Source organism: Astyanax mexicanus, chromosome 12, assembly GCF_023375975.1.
Source record: "Astyanax mexicanus isolate ESR-SI-001 chromosome 12, AstMex3_surface, whole genome shotgun sequence".
NCBI lineage: Eukaryota > Metazoa > Chordata > Actinopteri > Characiformes > Acestrorhamphidae > Astyanax > Astyanax mexicanus.
The window spans coordinates 23,999,200-24,006,577 of record NC_064419.1 but is presented as its reverse complement, the minus strand read 5'-3'; positions in this window follow the sequence as shown (position 1 = coordinate 24,006,577).

Here is a 7,378-nt window from a genome sequence, read left to right as displayed (position 1 = left end):
TGCCCATACATTTTCCCACTCGTTTGAGTAATTTTTCATGGAAAAAACAAGGTTTCATGAATGGTCAAAATTTTCACCAGAATCACATACCGCGGGTCTACGTTTTTTTCTGATTTGGGTAAAAAATTGAAAAGTGCTTTTTGTCACGTTTCTGAGCAAAATTTGGCCCAATTTACCATGCCCATGCATTGTCCCGCTTGTTTGAGTAATTTTTCATGGAAAAAACATGGTTTCATGAATGGTCAAAATTTTCACCAGAATCACATACCGCGGGTCTACGTTTTTTTCTGATTTGGGTCAAAAATTGAAAAGTGCTTTTTGTCACGTTTCTGAGCAAAATTTGGCCCAATTTACCATGCCCATGCATTTTCCCACTCGTTTGAGTAATTTGTCATGGAAAAAACAAGGTTTCATGAATGGTCAAAATTTTCACCAGAATCACATTCCGCGGGTCTACTTTTTTTTCTGATTTGGGTCAAAAATTGAAAAGTGCTTTTTGTCACATTTCTGAGCAAAATTTGGCCCAATTTACCTTGCCCATGCATTGTCCCACTTGTTTGAGTAATTTTTCATGGAAAAAACAAGGTTTCATGAATGGTCAAAATTTTCACCAGAATCACATACCGCGGGTCTACGTTTTTTTCTGATTTGGGTCAAAAATTGAAAAGTGCTTTTTGTCACGTTTCTCAGCAAAATTTGGCCCAATTTACCATGCCCATGCATTTTCCCACTCGTTTGAGTAATTTTTCATGGAAAAAACAAGGTTTCATGAATGGTCAAAATTTTCACCAGAATCACATTCCGCGGGTCTACGTTTTTTTCTGATTTGGGTCAAAAATTGAAAAGTGCTTTTTCTCACGTTTCTGAGCAAAATTTGGCCCAATTTACCATGCCCATGCATTTCCCCACTCGTTTGAGTAATTTTTCATGGAAAAAACAAGGTTTCATGAATGGTCAAAATTTTCACCAGAATCACATACCACGGGTCTACGTTTTTATCTGATTTGGGTAAAAAATTGAAAAGTGCTTTTTGTCACATTTCTGAGCAAAATTTGGCCCAATTTACCATGCCCATGCATTTTCCCACTTGTTTGAGTAATTTGTCATGGAAAAAACAAGGTTTCATGAATGGTCAAAATTTTCACCAGAATCACATACCGCGGGTCTACGTTTTTTTCTGATTTGGGTCAAAAATTGAAAAGTGCCTTTTGTCACGTTTCTGAGCAAAATTTGGCCCTATTTACCATGCCAATGCATTTTCCCACTTGTTTGAGTAATTTGTCATGGAAAAAACAAGGTTTCATGAATGGTCAAAATTTTCACCAGAATCACATACCGCGCGTCTACGTTTTTTTCTGATTTGGGTCAAAAATTGAAAAGTGCTTTTTGTCACATTTCTGAGCAAAATTTGGCCCAATTTACCATGCCCATGCATTGTCCGACTTGTTTGAGTAATTTTTCATGGAAAAAACAAGGTTTCATGAATGGTCAAAATTTTCACCAGAATCACATACCGCGGGGCTACGTTTTTTTCTGATTTGGGACAAAAATTGAAAAGTGCTTTTTGTCACATTTCTGAGCAAAATTTGGCCCAATTTACCATGCCCATGCATTTTCCCACTTGTTTGAGTAATTTTTCATGGAAAAAACAAGGTTTCATGAATGGTCAAAATTTTCACCAGAATCACATACCGCGGGTCTACGTTTTTTTCTGATTTGGGTCAAAAATTGAAAAGTGCCTTTTGTCACGTTTCTGAGCAAAATTTGGCCCAATTTACCATGCCCATACATTTTCCCACTCGTTTGAGTAATTTGTCATGGAAAAAACAAGGTTTCATGAATGGTCAAAATTTTCACCAGAATCACATTCCGCGGGTCTACTTTTTTTTCTGATTTGGGTCAAAAATTGAAAAGTGCTTTTTGTCACATTTCTGAGCAAAATTTGGCCCAATTTACCATGCCCATGCATTGTCCCACTTGTTTGAGTAATTTTTCATGGAAAAAACAAGGTTTCATGAATGGTCAAAATTTTCACCAGAATCACATACCGCGGGTCTACGTTTTTTTCTGATTTGGGTCAAAAATTTAAAAGTGCTTTTTGTCACGTTTCTGAGCAAAATTTGGCCCAATTTACCATGCCCATACATTTTCCCACTCGTTTGAGTAATTTTTCATGGAAAAAACAAGGTTTCATGAATGGTCAAAATTTTCACCAGAATCACATACCGCGGGTCTACGTTTTTTTCTGATTTGGGTAAAAAATTGAAAAGTGCTTTTTGACACGTTTCTGAGCAAAATTTGGCCCAATTTACCATGCCCATGCATTGTCCCGCTTGTTTGAGTAATTTTTCATGGAAAAAACATGGTTTCATGAATGGTCAAAATTTTCACCAGAATCACATACCGCGGGTCTACGTTTTTTTCTGATTTGGGACAAAAATTGAAAAGTGCTTTTTGTCACATTTCTGAGCAAAATTTGGCCCAATTTACCATGCCCATGCATTTTCCCATTTGTTTGAGTAATTTTTCATGGAAAAAACAAGGTTTCATGAATGGTCAAAATTTTCACCAGAATCACATTCCGCGGGTCTACTTTTTTTTCTGATTTGGGTCAAAAATTGAAAAGTGCTTTTTGTCACATTTCTGAGCAAAATTTGGCCCAATTTACCATGCCCATGCATTGTCCCACTTGTTTGAGTAATTTTTCATGGAAAAAACAAGGTTTCATGAATGGTCAAAATTTTCACCAGAATCACATACCGCGGGTCTACGTTTTTTTCTGATTTGGGTCAAAAATTTAAAAGTGCTTTTTGTCACGTTTCTGAGCAAAATTTGGCCCAATTTACCATGCCCATACATTTTCCCACTCGTTTGAGTAATTTTTCATGGAAAAAACAAGGTTTCATGAATGGTCAAAATTTTCACCAGAATCACATACCGCGGGTCTACGTTTTTTTCTGATTTGGGTAAAAAATTGAAAAGTGCTTTTTGTCACGTTTCTGAGCAAAATTTGGCCCAATTTACCATGCCCATGCATTTTCCCGCTTGTTTGAGTAATTTTTCATGGAAAAAACATGGTTTCATGAATGGTCAAAATTTTCAACAGAATCACATACCGCGGGTCTACGTTTTTTTCTGATTTGGGACAAAAATTGAAAAGTGCTTTTTGTCACATTTCTGAGCAAAATTTGGCCCAAATTTACCATGCCCATGCATTTTCCCACTTGTTTGAGTAATTTTTCATGGAAAAAACAAGGTTTCATGAATGGTCAAAATTTTCACCAGAATCACATACCGCGGGTCTACGTTTTTTTCTGATTTGGGTCAAAAATTGAAAAGTGCTTTTTGTCACGTTTCTGAGCAAAATTTGGCCCAATTTACCATGCCCATACATTTTCCCACTCGTTTGAGTAATTTGTCATGGAAAAAACAAGGTTTCATGAATGGTCAAAATTTTCACCAGAATCACATACCGCGGGTCTACGTTTTTTTCTGATTTGGGACAAAAATTGAAAAGTGCTTTTTGTCACATTTCTGAGCAAAATTTGGCCCAATTTACCATGCCCATGCATTTTCCCACTCGTTTGAGTAATTTGTCATGGAAAAAACAAGGTTTCATGAATGGTCAAAATTTTCACCAGAATCACATTCCGTGGGTCTACTTTTTTTTCTGATTTGGTTCAAAAATTGAAAAGTGCTTTTTGTCACATTTCTGAGCAAAATTTGGCCCAATTTACCATGTCCATGCATTGTCCCGCTTGTTTGAGTAATTTTTCATTGGAAAAACATGGTTTCATGAATGGTCAAAATTTTCACCAGAATCACATACCGCGGGTCTACATTTTTTTCTGATTTGGGTCAAAAATTGAAAAGTGCTTTTTGTCACGTTTCTGAGCAAAATTTGGCCCAATTTACCATGCCCATACATTTTCCCACTCGTTTGAGTAATTTTTCATGGAAAAAACAAGGTTTCATGAATGGTCAAAATTTTCACCCAAATCACATACCGCGGGTCTACGTTTTTTTTCTGATTTGGGTCAAAAATTGAAAAGTGCTTTTTGTCACGTTTCTGAGCAAAATTTGGCCCAATTTACCATGCCCATAAATTTTCCCACTCGTTTGAGTAATTTTTCATGGAAAAAACAAGGTTTCATGAATGGTCAAAATTTTCACCAGAATCACATACCGCGGGTCTACGTTTTTTTCTGATTTGGGACAAAAATTGAAAAGTGCTTTTTGTCACATTTCTGAGCAAAATTTGGCCCAATTTACCATGCCCATGCATTTTCCCACTCGTTTGAGTAATTTTTCATGGAAAAAACAAGGTTTCATGAATGGTCAAAATTTTCACCAGAATCACATTCCGTGGGTCTACTTTTTTTTCTGATTTGGTTCAAAAATTGAAAAGTGCTTTTTGTCACATTTCTGAGCAAAATTTGGCCAAATTTACCATGTCCATGCATTGTCCCGCTTGTTTGAGTAATTTTTCATCGGAAAAACATGGTTTCATGAATGGTCAAAATTTTCACCAGAATCACATACCGCGGGTCTACGTTTTTTTCTGATTTGGGTCAAAAATTGAAAAGTGCTTTTTGTCACGTTTCTGAGCAAAATTTGGCCCAATTTACCATGCCCATACATTTTCCCACTCGTTTGAGTAATTTTTCATGGAAAAAACAAGGTTTCATGAATGGTCAAAATTTTCACCCAAATCACATACCGCGGGTCTACGTTTTTTTCTGATTTGGGTCAAAAATTGAAAAGTGCTTTTCGTCACGTTTCTGAGCAAAATTTGGCCCAATTTACCATGCCCATGCATTTTCCCACTCGTTTGAGTAATTTTTCAAAGAAAAAACAAGGTTTCATGAATGGTCAAAATTTTCAGCAGAATCACATACCGCGGGTCTACGTTTTTTTCTGATTTGGGACAAAAATTGAAAAGTGCTTTTTGTCACATTTCTGAGCAAAATTTGGCCCAATTTACCATGCCCATGCATTTTCCCACATGTTTGAGTAATTTGTCATGGAAAAAACAAGGTTTCATAAATGGTCAAAATTTTCACCAGAATCACATACCGCGGGTCTACGTTTTTTTCTGATTTGGGTCAAAAATTGAAAAGTGCTTTTTGTAACGTTTCTGAGCAAAATTTGGCCCAATTTACCATGCCCATGCATTTTCCCACTCGTTTGAGTAATTTGTCATGGAAAAAACAAGGTTTCATGACTGGTCAGAATTTTCACCAGAATCACATTCCGCGGGTCTACTTTTTTTTCTGATTTGGGTCAAAAATTGAAAAGTGCTTTTTGTCACATTTCTGAGCAAAATTTGGCCCAATTTACCATGCCCATGGATGGTCCCACTTGTTTGAGTAATTTTTCATGGAAAAAACAAGGTTTCATGAATGGTCAAAATTTTCACCAGAATCACATACCGCGGGTCTACGTTTTTTTCTGATTTGGGTCAAAAATTGAAAAGTGCTTTTTGTCACATTTCTGAGCAAAATTTGGCCCAATTTACCTTGCCCATGCATTTTCCCACTCATTTGAGTAATTTTTCATAGAAAAAACAAGGTTTCATGAATGGTCAAAATTTTCACCAGAATCACATACCGCGGGTCTACATTTTTTTCTGATTTGGGTCAAAAATTGAAAAGTGCTTTTTGTCACGTTTCTGAGCAAAATTTGGCCCAATTTACCATGCCCATGCATTTTCCCACTTGTTTGAGTAATTTGTCATGGAAAAAACAAGGTTTCATGAATGGTCAAAATTTTCACCCGAATCACATACCGCGGGTCTACGTTTTTTTCTGATTTGGGTCAAAAATTGAAAAGTGCTTTTTGTCACATTTCTGAGCAAAATTTGGCCCAATTTACCATGCCCATGCATTGTCCCACTTGTTTGAGTAATTTTTCATGGAAAAAACAAGGTTTCATGAATGGTCAAAATTTTCACCAGAATCACATACCGCGGGTCTACGTTTTTTTCTGATTTGGGTCAAAAATTGAAAAGTGCTTTTTGTCACATTTCTGAGCAAAATTTGGCCCAATTTACCATGCCCATACATTTTCCCACTCGTTTGAGTAATTTTTCATGGAAAAAACAAGGTTTCATGAATGGTCAAAATTTTCACCAGAATCACATACCGCGGGTCTACGTTTTTTTCTGATTTGGGTCAAAATTTGAAAAGTGCTTTTTGTAACGTTTCTGAGCAAAATTTGGCCCAATTTACCATGCCCATGCATTTTCCCACTCGTTTGAGTAATTTGTCATGGAAAAAACAAGGTTTCATGACTGGTCAGAATTTTCACCAGAATCACATTCCGCGGGTCTACTTTTTTTTCTGATTTGGGTCAAAAATTGAAAAGTGCTTTTTGTCACATTTCTGAGCAAAATTTGGCCCAATTTACCATGCCCATGCATTGTCCCACTTGTTTGAGTAATTTTTCATGGAAAAAACAAGGTTTCATGAATGGTCAAAATTTTCACCAGAATCACATACCGCGGGTCTACGTTTTTTTCTGATTTGGGACAAAAATTGAAAAGTGCTTTTTGTCACATTTCTGAGCAAAATTTGGCCCAATTTACCATGCCCATGCATTTTCCCACTTGTTTGAGTAATTTGTCATGGAAAAAACAAGGTTTCATGAATGGTCAAAATTTTCACCCGAATCACATACCGCGGGTCTACGTTTTTTTCTGATTTGGGTCAAAAATTGAAAAGTGCTTTTTGTCACATTTCTGAGCAAAATTTGGCCCAATTTACCATGCCCATGCATTGTCCCACTTGTTTGAGTAATTTTTCATGGAAAAAACAAGGTTTCATGAATGGTCAAAATTTTCACCAGAATCACATACCGCGGGTCTACGTTTTTTTCTGATTTGGGTCAAAATTTGAAAAGTGCTTTTTGTAACGTTTCTGAGCAAAATTTGGCCCAATTTACCATGCCCATGCATTTTCCCACTCGTTTGAGTAATTTGTCATGGAAAAAACAAGGTTTCATGACTGGTCAGAATTTTCACCAGAATCACATTCCGCGGGTCTACTTTTTTTTCTGATTTGGGTCAAAAATTGAAAAGTGCTTTTTGTCACATTTCTGAGCAAAATTTGGCCCAATTTACCATGCCCATGGATGGTCCCACTTGTTTGAGTAATTTTTCATGGAAAAAACAAGGTTTCATGAATGGTCAAAATTTTCACCAGAATCACATACCGCGGGTCTACGTTTTTTTCTGATTTGGGTCAAAAATTGAAAAGTGTTTTTTGTCACATTTCTGAGCAAAATTTGGCCCAATTTACCTTGCCCATGCATTTTCCCACTTGTTTGAGTAATTTTTCATGGAAAAAACAAGGTTTCATGAATGGTCAAAATTTTCACC